Source organism: Leguminivora glycinivorella, chromosome 12 (assembly GCF_023078275.1).
Source record: "Leguminivora glycinivorella isolate SPB_JAAS2020 chromosome 12, LegGlyc_1.1, whole genome shotgun sequence".
NCBI classification, from domain to species: Eukaryota; Metazoa; Arthropoda; class Insecta; order Lepidoptera; family Tortricidae; genus Leguminivora; species Leguminivora glycinivorella.
In genome coordinates, this window is record NC_062982.1 from 23,389,101 (window position 1) to 23,405,629 (window position 16,529).

At 39.2% G+C, this 16,529-nt stretch overlaps 1 non-coding gene across 1 annotated transcript; it reads right to left on the minus strand.

Moving 5' to 3' along the window:
• Positions 1–1,454: 1,454 nt before the first annotated feature.
• Trnat-ggu lies at positions 1,455–1,531 on the minus strand. Its single transcript has one exon. It is a non-coding gene; the product is annotated as a tRNA-Thr (tRNA).
• Between the last annotated feature and the right edge of the window lie 14,998 nt (positions 1,532–16,529).

Genomic DNA, 16,529 nt, shown 5'->3' on the forward strand with positions numbered 1-16,529 from the left:
TTTTGCGGCATTTCACAATTGACACTAGTTGAAGTAGTCGTCATTAATATTACTATCAACATTAACTTCAGCGTTCTGTACTTCTTTGTATCCATAATAGTGTCCACAAATTTGTAATGTTAAAGAGACATAAATAAAACGTAGTAGAGTAAATAATGTATTTTTTTTTGTAACCCAAACAAAATACTTGTAGATACGAGTGCGGAAAAGAGGAAAATCGATACGAGTAGCGATAAATTAATACACGAACGAAGGGAGTGTTTTAAATCGACACGAGTTGTGAATGTCCTTTTCGCACGAGTATCGTACGAAGATTTTCAGTAATCTAAGCTAAAAGTTTCGACCAGACAAGAAATGAATCATTGCTTGATTTGCTCGCACTACTGTGTTAAAAAAAAAGCAGCATCTGTACTGAAAAAAACTATCATTGCGCAACAGAAATTCTATTAATATCACAGTAAATACTCTATTTCATTTGATACCTACTTTTATTGTGTAAAGCAACACTACACATCATTTTTATCAATAAGAATTAAAAATTATATATTTAACACATTAAGTAACTATAAAGTGCTTATCTATTTGTATAATCATTCTGCACTTTTCTTAACTTTCCCACATTTCTATAAAATGTCGAAGAGTGCTTTAAATGGTCGTCGTTGTTTATTATTATTTAATTCGCTCATAAGTATTTAAATGATTCAAAGCAACCAGTCCACAACTTCACAAGACAGTTTGAGAAACCTTCGTATTTCAGATTGTCATTTGCGGTTACAGTGGTTTAGGAGCAGTTCGGTAATCAGACCTACACATGTGTGTACAAATTCTGTCAATGTCACTGTCAGAAACCGTTCTGACAGTGACAATGACAGCTACAAATTCGTCCACTTGTTGTTACCGTTATGTGTGCATACGTCGACTAATAAAGTGTCGTTAAAAATCGTTCTGACAGTGACATTGACAGCCACAGATTCGTACACATTTTGTTATCGTAAAAAGTGCACACGCCGACTACATTTTGTTATAATATCAATACGGTCGCATTGTTTGCACGACGTTACCACGCGTTATGTCACATTTGACAGTTAGTTACTGATTTGAAGATTTTGCGACCGAAATGGTTGTATGGGTAGCCTTGGTCCGCGGCTTCGCTCGCGTGAAATTCTAAAATTGCGGAATGCTCCATACAAACTTCCACCTCCTATTCTAGGGAAGTGGGGGGTTAGAAAGAGACAAAATGTAGCCTATGACACTCTCCATCCCTTCAACTATCTCTATTTAAAAAATCACGCCAATACGTCGCTCCGTTTTGCCGTGAAAGTCGGACAAACAAACAGACACACACACTTTCCCATTTATAATATTAGTAAATAAAAATTCGCGTTTTGTCTCAACAGTATCAATATTCTAATTAAGGCATTTTTATATTAAAAGAAAAATAGAGAAAAAGTTAACGCTTCGGGCAAGACTCGAACTTGCAATCTCTCGGAACACCAGTCCGATTGCTCTTAACCAACTGAGCTACCGAAGCTCATCAATCACACTCACTTTTCCTTCAATATAAAAAAATAGGATAGACGGTAGCAAAAATGTAAACTAACATCGCATCGCTCGAAAAAGGAGCTAGGGATAAAAAAGGAGCTAGGGATAAAAAAAGGAGCTAGGGATAAAATATAGTTTCATGAAAATGTATGACGCGAAAAAACATGCACTTGAAAAACTTCAGGAAGACAGAAGTTCCTCAGTTCTTTAAACGAAGTCATTGTCAGAATATTTGTTTGGCATTTTCTGACAATTATAATATTCAAAATAAATTGTATAAAGATATACTCTAGTACTATTTTTTTAACCCCCGACGCAAAAACGACGGGGTGTTATAAGTTTGACGTGTCTGTCTGTCTGTCTGTCTGTCTATCTGTCTGTTTGTCTGTCTGTGTGTGTGTCTGTCTGTGGCATCGTAGCTCCGTTGCCGTCCGATGAACCGATTAGATTTAGTTTTTTTTTTGTCTGAAAGCTGAGTTAGTCGGGAGTGTTTCTTAGCCATGTTTCATGAAAATCGGTCCACTATGTCGCAGTCGGGGGTTTTTAAAAAAAAAATTGTGGTTAGGTTATTTCTACAGAGAATCGATCATTCTATCCCCCTAAAAGAGAGAACACGAAAAACGTCTCCTAAAATTAGAAGACATGTTACTAAGGAGTTATTTTCGTTAAGATTTATTATCTAGCGATTAGATCCCACTATAAATATATTGACTTTAACGACTAAACTGAACAGAAAATATCTGTTTGTAAATCTGCGAGACTGGATGTTTTGGACATTTGTTTCAAAGAGACAGGTTTTTTTACTTTATGGACAGGATTCGTTCCAGATTGTGCAATCGAATCATTAATAATTTCGTCCAGGAGAGTTAGGGAATATGGTGAATGAAATTTATACAAATACTACTAAATCATACATCTAACACCATATGAACGTCTTCATCAATTCTTTGGTAAGTTTTTCTATACGTTGACTTTCTATTATGTTGCGTTTCATCGTATTTTTTACGAAAAATGTCGTGTACAAAGTGCAAACATTGATCTTCGACTTTCTTTTAATGTCTTCGTGGAGTCTTTATTACGGCTGACAGGACATGATCACATAGTTTTCATAATTAACTAAATTCTTTGTTTTATTATAATAATTCTTAGCATTTTTTTCATAAAACTATTTCACACGTATTATACTTATATTACTTAGGGCCACTTGCTCCAACGAAAATGGTGGGTTAACCCTCCATTTTTGGTGGTGCAAGTGACCCTTATAAGGATAAGTTGTGGTGAAACATTTTATCCACCACACATGGGGTCCATTTTATTGTGTAAACCATTTGCCTTAGTGGGCTATATATAACCTATGTATGGAGGGATAAAGCAAAAAAGTTTCATCCAAAAGTCGCATATTACTCGTAATAATGTTGTCGCAAATGATTGCCAATAGACACCTTGGCCTTACCATCCATCATACGCCACCAAACCATTCACTTCTGAGAGTTCTGAGACTTCTGAGACTTCTGAGTGATCAAAAATTTTTATATATAATTTACACATTCGCAATCATAGATAAATGTAACCATTCATTGTGGTGGTCCCTGCTAATACACGTGCCAACCAATTCCGAATCAACTGTTGGCACGTGCTTAGTCGGGGTTAGGTACCTCTCTACTACAATGAACGGTTACGGAATCTAAATCTTGCTACACTGTTGAAATAATTAAGCCTCCGCCACACAGGAGAGCTTTGAGAGCGAGACGTGAACGAGGCGCGAGTAGCGCGCGACCAGTCGCACACAGGCTACGCATGTCCTGAGACGCGAAACGGACGTGAGCGCCACGCCGCCGGAGTGTAATTTAAAAAACGTCTCCTCAGTACATTTTGTAGGTATATTAGGAAGGACGTAAGACGTGCCCCCAGGCGACGCGGCGCGCGCCTCAAGCGACGCGCCCCAGGCGACGTCCACGTCTTATCCGTTCCACGCCTTAAGACATGCGTCGCCTGAGTGTGGGTTACCACTCAAGTCTCAAGAAGTAACATTTCTGTCTGCGATCAAAGCTTACCGCGCACGGCTCGCATCGCTCACTCATGTGTGGCGTAGGCTTTAGATTAGCAAAAACTCGTTCACCGGTAGATTGCCTGTCAAGCAGATATTGTTCGAGAATGCAGAGATGTTCAACACTAGGAGATGAATCTATTTCTTTAGTGTTTAGAAATTGCTTTTTGCCGAAATAAGCTTATGAAATGGTTTTGCAATGAATTTTGCTAAACATTTTGTTTGCATACATATACTCATAGTTTTAATTTGTATAAGATCACTTTGGCCTTCACGATAGTTTCCAGCAGCGGCAGAGGCAAGCTCACCACTTCATCATCATCATTAGCGTATCAACCCTTTTCTGCCCACTACTCAGTAAAGGCCTCTCATGACAGTCATCACTCTCATCCGGCCCGCTACTTGTCCCGAACCTGAGGAAATCTCATTCACAACCAAGTTTAAAAACTAGAAATAATTTTAGCGACATTACTTCTCACAGAACTCCGAAATACCAAAGCCTTCAGCCAGAACACAAAACAGCATCCGCAGCACGCGCATCACGAATAATCTAAAATGCACATAATACCATCCCTGCAACTATCGGTAACGTCTGTGGAGCCCTCGCAACGTTCAGCACACAACCAGTGAACCGGGATTAAACAAAGATTTCATATATAAGGATAAGGCATGAACTAAAATAGATACCATATATGTATCAAAGAAAAAGCGATCAATTCCCTTGCTTGCGGAGCCGGGAATCAAACTCGTGGTATCCGTCGAAAATTATCTGTCAGTATGTTATTTTTGAAGGCGGCTTTGCCCAACTCTAAGGACGAGCAATGTGTGCTTGCACCTCCTATGCGTATCCTTTACTTACCTTCGGCTCGTACCGAAATGGCATTTGATATTTTCCAGTCGCTTTTCGGTGAAGGAAAACATCGCATGGAAACCGGGCTGATTCCAATAAGGGTAGTTTACCCTTCGGCTTCAGCCAGATGGCAGTCGCTTTCGTGAAAATTGGTGCTTACTCCAAATCTTGGGATTAGTCACAGCGGACTCCAGGCTCCCATGAGCCGTAGCAAATGCCGGGATAACGCAAGGAGGGTGATGATGCAACGTCCCTACGCAGTAAGTCAATGGGATTAAAATGGATCGCGCGCAGTTTTTGCGCGCCTGCGCAGGCGCATAAGACATTAGTTCCAGGCCGCCGCCGCGGCGATGCACATGATCACGTCCGCTTTTTATAAGCCGAATTCTATGGCTGATTAACACTTTCGCGGTTATTAATTAACCATGGGTTTTGTACTGCAAAGATAGTAATGGGGGTGAAAACAATAATTGATAATTTCTGTGCGGTATCTTATGGTTGAACTTTAATGAAGGTGGAGGATAAGGGATAAGAAAGGGTTATTGGAAATTACAAATTGGAATTTAGCATCTTCTTTAGGCGGGTAGATCTTCATGAGGTCGTCGTCGGTAACAACTGGCGTGATGCTCTGGACCGCGCCAAGTGGCATGTTCTTGTGTTGGAGGCCAAAACTATTTTTGGATCAACGCGCCAGCCAAATACTTAAGTGTAATTAGGTAAGTAAATGGTAGGAAGACCAAAATGTTGAAAGACAGGTGGCCGCTTTCTAAGAAGCGCTTGGCATCCGTCGTTGGGTCAGTATCGGCCTTCAAGTCTCTAACAGACTATTCAAGCAGTGTCAGGTGGGGCGACAACGTTTTTCGTGGCTGTGTAAGCCAATACGGGAGCGGCAAACACGACCACAACTCTGGCAGGTGTAGTGTACCCGTGGCGAACAGGTATCGCGCTGATAACGCTCTTGCCTCGCTTACTTGCGAGTGCCGCAAACCAAGCATTGTCGTGGATTGTACGTCCATCAAACACCAATTTTCGCCACTTGTCTCTATCTTCGGCAAGCTCTTCCCATTTGTGGACCGGGATGTTGAAGGCGTGCATGTCTCGTTTGGCGCAATCTTTATGTCGTAGCATTGGCCAGCCGACGCTTCTCTTGGCATCAGCTATGGGTCACAGAATACATATTAGGTTGGGTGGACGACATTCGGAAATAAGTGGTGTACCTATACGAGGCCTAAGTTTGCCTAAGCATGTTGGCGATTAAAGACTAAAATGGTCTAGAGGAAGTAAGTAGAAGTCCTCCATTATACATAAATATATGAACATCATCAGCAGCACACTTCGTAGATACCTAGAGCAACGGTGATTATAGCACTAGTATTGTAATAAAAAAACCATACAATACAATACAAATACTCTTTATTGCACACCTTGATAAAATAAGTACAACAATACAAAACAAGGAAGCAACACGAACAAAGGTAAACAACAGGCGGTCTTATCACTAAAGAGCGATTTCTTCCAGACAACCTTAAAACCGTACTTAAAATATGTATATTTCATACTTTTGTTTATTATGCACTACAGCTGCATTTTATTTTGCATTTTTCTCAAGCGTTTAGCATTTACTTTTATTTAATAGCCAAAAAGGACAATGTTAAATTGTTAATACCCTATTACTCCCTAGCATGAACGTATGCATCCGTTAAAACTAATGACTTAACATTATTTACCTACGCTAATGAGAAGTTTGCCGCAAAAAATAAGATTAATCGCTGAAAAATTCACATTACACGATATTAATGCAACTTTGTAAGTGGCTAATATTTGTGGGACGCAAAGGTCGTAAGTCGATAAGATTTTGTGTGAAGATAGGCGTTTTGGTTTGTGAGGGTAGTTATTAATATTTAGCATGCGCGCTTGCGTAGATCTTTGCGGAGTTCCGATCGCTGAACGATTTGTTAGCGAGTGTTTGCCTCAGCTACGAGTACACTGTTCAGTCTTTGACGGGAATCCTTCATAATACGGAAGCATTGACTTGATTTGTCCTACATCTGCACTGTACGGTTTAAGAGGAATTTTAGCAATTCAAGGGCTGGAAGATAATGACATTGTGATGTTACACAATCATTGATGATGTTAGACAGATTGCCAGCATCGCCCAACACTACAATTAAACCAGTATCCCAGTCGGTTTCTGCGACACCCATGGCAGAAAAGGTGGTGGTGATTCCCGACACCACACGGGCTCCGACATGATAAACCCTGATCAGACATATATGACTATTGTCAAGAGGGCGCTGTTATTCTGATATATGCGGTGACATTACAAAAAAGTATGATGAAAATAGTTCTAATGATATTCCGGAACATGTCAGTCATATATTTTTGGTCAGGCTTTAAGTCCCAATTGCTCTCCCTATATTCTTAACGTGTAAAGCAATGGCAATACCCGCGTCCGTTGGAAGCGCCACCGGAACGACCACGGAACGGCACCCAGACACGACGTAGACAATTTTTTCAAGACTCGCATGCTTTACAGTTTTTACTCGAAGTAGGAAACAGACCACCTGTGGCTTTCGTGTGCCGATGAGGGCCGAAGCGTGACGGTACGGCTTAATACAACGGCTGGTGGGGTCCTTAAACTCTTATGCACCCTTTTACACCCTCCTTTTTATTGGATAAGGCATTTTACCACAATCTCACCTCAAGGTAAGTACCAATACAGTTTAGGTTAGGACGGGTTGTCTGAAGGATACAGTACTTTTTAACCGACTTCAAAAAAGGAGGAGGTTCTCAATTCGACTGAATGTTTTTTTTTTTTATTTTTTTTTTGTATGTATGTTCCTCGATATCTCCGAGAATTGTGGACCGATTTTCAAAATTTTTTTTTTGATCGAACGGGTATAACCCCGAGATGGTCCCATTGGCACCAAGTCAGGGTCTGATGATGGGATCCTGGAGAAATCGAGGGAACTCTTCAAATGTTATAGGCACATGTAATGTTTTCAGTGTATTTTTCAAAGGTAAACCAGTATTTACGCCTGATGGTAATAATTTTATGTGGCTGAGCTGATGATGGAAGGTCAACTCCTCAATGGTTAGGAGTTAAAGGATAATTCTTTCACTAGTGTACATGTATTCGGACTGATACATATAATATCAATAGGAACCACTAAAAATCAACAAATAAATAAACTTTTTTAACAAAAAATAAAACCGCCTTCAAAAATAAGCGCGTTACAAAACACGGAGAAACTAAAAAGCAAAAAATAATAAACCTTTGAATTCAGATTTCTTATCGTATTGCAATAATCTAAACATCCAAATTATAAACAAATCAATTATTTTTGGAGTCGGTGCCAGCCTGCGTATGAGTTGGGTGGGGCAAACAGGCAAAAATTCAAAAATAATTGATTTGTTTATAATTTGGATGTTTAGATTATTGCAATACGATAAGAAATCTGAATTCAAAGGTTTATTATTTTTTGCTTTTTAGTTTCTCCGTGTTTTGTAACGCGCTTATTTTTGAAGGCGGTTTTATTTTTTGTTAAAAAAGTTTTTAAAGACAAGCGCTGTATGCCCAGAATTTTAGTGTCCTCTATTAGGTAGCGAGTCGAACATTGGCACATAAGTCCCGCTTTCATTGTTCCTAAGAGTAATGTTGTATTGGGGGCACTTCGACAAAAACTACATTTCTATTGATTGGCATGTTCCATCTGGATCCTCATTGGCCGGCAACTCGTTACGATACATTCCATTATAGATCACTCTCCACTAGATAGCACAATGATTGAATCAACTATAGTGGCTCTGTAAGTTCTTTGTACATGCTTAGAAACCGTAAAAGTGCTTGCGCTTTTCGACATGGGCTCTTGAAGACCCAGGTAGGTATTTAAAAGTTCTCAAAAATCGGCAACGCTAAAGTGGTTCCTATAAAGATGTTTATGACCATAAGCGAAATGCGCCCTGTGGATAAAAGCATTCGGAAATACAGAGCCAGTCCAACCTACACTATCGATTCGCTGAATTATATTTCTAAACTAGAAGTAGGCAGGACATGTTAAATGAAATGACTGCGGAGAGAGCTACGCTCAGTGGGGAATAAAAATGCGTTGGTGTTACTTATCTTAGTGATCTGAAGTGGATCTTGGACTTGACACTTGTCCTGTGCGATCTGATGTTGTACAGTCGTTGCTATTAAAAGCACAACTGGATCAAAAAGTGAACACAACTGAAGAGCCAACACTGCTAGGATTGAAAATTTTCTAGAAAAAAACTTTCATAGGAGTTCAGCTTTTTTGCGACCGACTATGCGAGATCTAGTGAGCGACATTTCAAGAGCAACATTGCGCATTTTTTAATGTCCAGTAGTACACTATCTGGCAACTAGATCACCGGCTCAGAATGCGCCCGCGGCGTTCCTATACATTTATTACTCTATTTCAAACCTTAGACCACCGTGGTAAGACGTAGTAGCCAAAATGTCTGACTGATCCATTGATATAATCTTCGGTCACCTTACATGACTACTCATGTGTTTTATCCTGAGGTCAAAGACCCGATCGGTTAAGAATTACCATGTTCATGTATGACTACTCTTTTTAAATGAACATTACAATATATTAACACTAGCTTTTGCCCGCGGCTTCGCTCGCGTTAGAAAGAGACGAAAAGTAGCCTATGTCACTCTCCATCCCTTCAACTATCTCCACTTAAAAAATCACGTCAATTCGTCCCTCCGTTTCGCCGTGAAAATCGGACAAACAAACAGACACACACAGTTTCCCATTTATAATATTAGTATGGATAAACATATGTATTTAGATAGGCTTTTAGAGTCAATTGAAAAATGGAAAATGTCTCGCTTGGTTAAAGTTTTGGTGGCTCAGTTGGCAGAGCGCTGGAGTATCGATCCGGAGACCGTGAGTTCAAGTCTCACCCAAGGCTGACATTTACCACTTGTCAAAAAGTTAAATCTATTAAGATTACTAGGTACTTACCTACTTATCAGCAGAGTTGGGGCAGGGTGAGGTATTTAGTTGCCGAGGAGTGCCGGTTGCGGAGAAGTGCCGAAACGTGCCTGCGACCTCGTCCAATAAGCCCTGAGGCGGCAATCGAGGGGTTTTAGTGGGTACACCATGGGTCTCATTAGCCTATATGGGAGTCCCACATAACCATCCCAGGCCGGTCCCTGTGCCTGGGATGGTATGCGTAACGCATTTCCCCTCGTTTAAAAAAAAAAGTGAGGTATTTAGGTATTAATTAACCTTAAACAATATAAGGGTCTATAAATAATATAGGGTAGGCATTATAATTTGACATGTCTTACGTCATATAATAACAGTTAATGAAAAAAGTTACGTACTTACTTATGTCACAGAATATATAATAGTACAAGTACAGAAGGCTCACTGCTTTGATGTTCACGAAATGCCGCCTTTTTAAATGCCTACAAAATTCTTACAAAAAAACCAGCCGCACGTGCGCTGCGTCCGGTGATAGGGTTGCCTATGTGTTAAAACGAATTAATGCTCCGATAACATAATTATGTATAATACTATTATATTAAAGTATTGGGTACCTTCTAGGTATATATATACAGTATTTATATATTTTTATTGAAGTTCCAACATCAGCATCACAAGCCTTATTGAACTTTTCCGTGGGACTTTATCAATAGATATCTGTGTAAGAATGTCCTATGGTATTTATTTCATTCATGATGTCTATTTAAATAAGCATTATTAGCCATTCCACACGCAGACATCGCATATGAACCTTAAAAAAAAACTCGCGACGTAAAGTAACAATAGAAAGTGCGAACCTGCGTTCCGTGAGAATGCGCGCCACCCTGATTAGGCCGCGAACTCGCGGCCGCCAGCATGTACTTGTAGCGCGGCGATAGAATCGCGGAGTGAGCCGCCCCTGCTTATGTTTATTTTTCAGCTTCTCAGTTTTTTTCAGCAACAATGTTGATAACCTCCGCCTGTTCAAGGGTTAACAAAACAATCCATACTAATATTATAAATAGGAAAGTGTGTCTGTCTGTTTGTTTGTCCGTCTTTTACGGCAAATAGGAGCGATGAATTGTCGTGATTTTTTAAGTGGAGATAGTTGAAGGGATGGAAAGTGACATCATTTTGTCTCTTTCTAACGTGAGCGAAGCCGCGGGCAAAAGCTAGTAAGTTTATAAATATAATATTAAACATCACGTTTGCAACAAAAAATAACAAATAAAAAGTTATTCCACAGTCTTCACACCCCACAACTTATATCAGAGAAAGCGGCCAAAATACCACCTGTCAAAACGACTGCCAGTGACAGCTTATCCTTGACATGCTGTCAAGCTGAACGCGGACAACTGGTGATTTCTGGTAACAGCCATAGCTGCATTAAATATAATAACCCATGCGATGTTCTCATGCAAAAGTCACCACAGTGTTGCTAATGCTAAAGCATAAGGAAGGGCGCTGTAACAGGTTATTCGTATATATCCTAACCACAAAATTAAGATTTTGAAAAAACCCCGACATAGTGGATCGATTTTCATGAAACATGGCTAAGAACACTCCCGACTAACTCAGCTTACAAAAAAAAACTAAATCTAAATCGGTTCATCCGTTCGGGAGCTACGATGCCACAGACAGACAGACAGACAGACAGACAGACATATCAAACTTATAACACCCCGTCGTTTTTACGTCGGGAGTTAAAAATTAGGAGCAAATTAAGTTCTTAATGGTAAGCAATGTTGCCTTTTCTAGAGAACGTCACATACAATACGTGGTTGGTAATAATAGCCAAATTAAGGATTGTTATACCAAAGAAGGTTTGTTGGATTCTAATATTGTTTTAGTATAACGCAAAGCGCAACTTACCCGACGGACGAACCGACCCCACCCTCCCCTCTTATATTGAGCTATACTTGTGACTGTGCTCCATGATTGCGAGTTCTGCTCCACGGCTCGCCCAGACGTACCGATAGCAAAACAAACTTCAATCTTACTTATTTTTATCACCCGTACGCAGAAATTCATTACCAGACATCGGATTCCGTGGGGCGAAACTTCTTGACAGCTAGGGACTTCCTATATCGATACTAGTTCTAAATACTAGTGATCACACAAAGGTTTGCTTATAAAATATTTTTTTATTAAAAGAGTATTATATAATAAAATAAGAACTCAATTTTTTTCTTCTTTTTTGAAAACGTTTTTAAAAGTTTATCTACTCGTCACATTTTATTTCTTCATGACTGTCCCATCTATTATTGTTAAAGTAAACCACCAGAATTTTTTCCATATTTTCGGGCGTTAAGCGTCTCCGTCTTGGCTGAAAAATCCATTTCAGGTGGCTAAAAGATTTTTCATTTTCTGTGGAGGTTATTGTATAATAATCTTTAATAAAAAAAAATATATAAGCAAACCTTTGTGTGATCACTAGTATTTAAAACTAGTATCAATAAATGAGTTTATCGATATAGGAAGTCCCTAGCTGTCAAGAAGTTTCGCCCCACGGAATCCGATGTCTGTTCATTACCTGACATTACTCGTACATTACATACATACACCTAGGGAAGAAACTCCCAGCCAAAAATAGTCAGGCTCTGTCGCGTCAATACGCAAGAGCGATAGAGATAGATAGCTATAAAAGAGATATTATCGTGAGAGTTTGTGCATTCAACTACGCACACTGTATTCCCAAAAGAGTGGGCACAGGACACTGCCAAGTCTCAGTGGCACTCTTTTGGGTTTAGAAAGAACACGAAATTGTCATATTACAGCCTTCCCCCACACTATAATTGAACCTAATATAGCCCACACCCACAGTAGAGTTGTGTAATTCTTAACCCGCCACCACAAGCTACCTGACATTATTAATTTCAGAATTACCTTACCCGAGAGAGCAACTTGCGCCACCCTCCCCTATAATATTAAGCTATAAGTTGCGCGTGCGACTGTGCGCCATGATTGCTCGCTTTGCTCCACTGCTCAGACGTACCGACAGCAAAACAAACTATTAGCGCTGATGATTTTAGCATCCCCGCCACAGCAGTAGCACGCCTGTATTCGTTAAAGGAGTAGGCAGAGCACATGAAACTATTCAGGTTTCAGTGCCACTCTTGGCAAACAAGGGGTGGAAGGATACTGAAATTGTGACGTTGTGACATTGCAGTGACAGGTTGCCAGCATCTCGTGTACATCACAAATGTGACAATTTACGTAATCCATATATGGATATAATATATCTAATCGACTGTGGGCAACTTCTACGACACCCACGGGAAGAAAGGGGCGGTGAAATTCTTAACCCGTCACCACTTGTGGGGAGCACGCAATAGCACGCACGCACTAAACGATTTTAACAACCCCGCCATAGCAAAAGTTATTTTAGGCGTCAAGTCAAATTTCTATGAAATTATGAAGTTTTCGTAACTCTTGCTATTGATAACCTTCTTGTTGTTTGTCAAAAGTCACGCCCGTATTCCTAAAATAGGCAGAGTACATGAAACTTGATCATTGAATAACAGACTACAAGGTTCAGTGCCGCTTTTGGCAATTAAGGGGTTGAAAGAAAACAAAATAATGATATTGCAGTGACAGGTTGATAGTCGCCTACGCCAATATTGAAACCTAATCTTACAGTCTATTTCCACGACACCTACAGGAGGAAAAGGGGTGACGAAATTCTTACCCATCTCTAAAATACCATTTGTTTTAAAGCCCCGACGAAAAAACGACGGGGTGTTATAACGTGTGTCTGTTTAGTTTTTTTTTTGTTTGACAGCCGACTTAGTCGGGAGTGTTTCTTACCCATGTTTCACGAAAGTCGGACTATGTAGGGGGTTTTTACAAAATTTAAATTTTTAAATAAGCTCACAATATTATCGTCTCTGCGAATGCTGACGTTACCGGCGGCAGATCAGAGCCTAGCATAATGAATATTTTTTGTTTGTCTATACCACCTTACGGAGCTTTACGCGTTTAATCATACAACTTCTCACCACCGCCTACGACCATCTACTCACCACCCCTTCATCTCTATCACACACAAATAAGGTTGTTACTCGTTTAAAACTCTTTTTTTTAATGGTAAAAGTAGTTTGTGAGACGAAAGTGGTTAAGAGGTTTGAACCAAAAGTACTTGTCAAACAGTGTTTAAGTTTAGTATTTACATTAAAAATTAGTTTGGTCATTTGCCGGGTGTGTGAGCTGTTGAACTACTTAAGTAATTTGATGAACAATTTGACGATTTGATTGGGGATTTTTCCCGGTATATGTATTTTTTTAGATAACTAGCAAATCTACTGAAACTTATTTATTTATCATTTATTACACAACATAAAAGCGAAATGGCGCACTTAAAGTCATTCAATGAATTAATCAATTTATTTATTTTGCTCTAAATATAACCTAATAATTGGTGCAGAAAAGAAAATCAGAAGTTTAAAGTTACTAAGTAAGTAAGTACTCCATTTAAAAAGCACTTTTTTAACAATTTAGGTGCATAACTCAAAATGTCACTGAGCCAGAAGGCTTTCGCAGTACTTACAAAATATTGAGTACCTATCAGTATCCTTGTTGTATTATTAATTATGCCGTAATCTTGTATCGTTTTCGCGTATCGGAATTTTTTCAAGTGAAACCTTTAGAACCTGATTTTTACGACTGTTTCACTTTCCACCGGAATTTTGCAAATTAGTTTCATTAACGATAATACCCTCTTGCTTGTTATTTACGCCCCAAGCTAAAATAAAGGTGATACCACGAGAATTTAATTATTTACACTCGGCATCTTTTACTAAAACTTTGTAAAAGTAAAATCGAACCTACAACCTTGAAATCTAAGGTTTACATTAGTATAAAGCTCTTAACGAGTGCAGAATGAACTCAATGGCGTAGCAACAGTCGATCGAGTATCGATAAAAATCGTTTTGTCGATCGGCATTTGTTTTTTCGCGCAACGGATCGTCGCATTCTTGCGGTTGCGCTCGCGTTCGGAAATTAAAAAGGTCGGCCATCTTGAATAATTAGCGTGTGTCGGAAGGATTTGTAAAAGTTCATACAAATTGGCTTTGTAACACCATTATGTGTTGTGCCAAAACTTCGTAACGGAATTCCGAATAAAAAAAGCTTTTAAAAAGACTTGTTGTAAAACATATCAAAATCCGTAAAATGTCTCCGTCTTGTCTTTACTTAAATCAGTAAACTAGATAAATAGGAAAGGAATTACGAGAAGACTTAAACTTAAAAGTCTAAATTTCTACAATTATGCACGCACGATTATGTCAATTTTAATAGTAGATTTATTCGTTTTCCATTATGATATTCTCTTTCAACATCATCATCAAAAGCATTCCATCAATTGTCACAAAGGATTCCAGCCACCACTTTAAAACCCTGAACATGACTTCTCCATCAGTTATTTACGGCGCAGGAGACGATTCCGAGTTAAACGTCTACCAAAATAGTCCCGCGCATTAGAAGAGGTTCGGGACACCACATTAATGAGTTCCCAAATTAAAGTCGATATATCAGGGCGATTACCGACGGAGTTTAGAACTCCTCAGAAAGAGGAGTTAATGCCTTCGAAGTTTTAAGAATATCGAAGTTCATGGCAATAACAGTAACCGTATTTGGACATTTTGGACTAAATTTAGACAAGAGAATAAACAATTTTGTGACCATTCTTATAAACACCAGTAACATTTAAGTACTATTCGATTCAGACCAACCTTAGTTGGCAACAATTATGCCGCGTCATCATTTCATTTAAAAAAATTAACTTTGCAGTCTGGGGCTGTTTAAATCGCTGCAATTTCTGCTCTCTAATTAAGGTTACGTTTATGTTTTACTAGTGTTTAAAAAGATTTTGAAGTGAGCGTTCTTTATTTATTTCAAAAACACACTATAAAGTCTTGGACGTTCCCAGAGAGTTTTGGTCATGCGTTTACGAAAAATGCTTATCATAACATTCATAACAATATTAAAAAAATTGCTAGAGTAAGGCGAAAAGAGGAAATAGCATAAACTGTCCCCGCGCCTATCTTTATCAGTCACTAAACATACCCAAAAAGAAGACAGGGACGATATTATCCAAAATGGATGACTCCAGCAGATCACATAATAGGCTCCAAAAAGTAAACTGTAACTTCTGTGCGTGACGCCAGCTGATCTATTCCCGCTGGCACTGAGGGGTGAAGGACCGGCCAGAATCTGGTTATTTCTGTACTGGCACCGGAACAAGCCGTTTTTCTACATTTTTACTAAACGTTTCCTATTGACTGACGCTTTCCGACGTCGAAGAGTTTCCTGGGATATGGGAAGTCTATAAACCAACGACACAGTCGCTTATGGTTCGTAGTAGTTCGCTTCGCGTAGCAAGTATCGGTCTTCTATAGTGGCGGAACAAATACAAATACAAATAATTTATTAATAAAAACATAATTGTACAGTGATTGTTCTTAAAGGCTAAGAATTGTTATACATATAAGAGATGTTTTATACAAATGCCTGAGCTAGGATAGTTCCTGTGTTTCAGGCAGAGGAAGGACTAGTGAATTATTTTTAATTATTCACTTAATAAAACTTATAAGAAAATAAACACAAGACTTATTTTCGTTGGTTCCGAACTATTACATTACATATATATTCATTGTATATTCAACAGACCCTGACTGCGTCTCGATCGAAACGATTGTCATCTCGCCTAGGCCGGCAGGACAGCATGAGACAAATAAATTGTCACAAGACACCAACTGTGCGAAACTCCAGAAACTTCCAGCTTTGTACAGCTAAACCTTGGAACCTATACCTATACTTCGTATTGCCATCTTAAAGCCAAAGAATGTATGTACCTCCTCTTCACATCTTGCAAGTGGCCATAGGTGACTAATTGCTTAGGTATTATCAGCCACCCTAGCCAAAGTCACCATCGTTCACTCTCTCTCTGTCACACCAATACGGAAGAGCGATAAAGACATACCTACGCTACTGATCGTGATCGATTTGACTGCTCGTACTCTAAATATAGGTATCATTAAAAAAACTATTATCACTAATCTCCCTTGGGTTATGTCTGTCCATCTGTTGA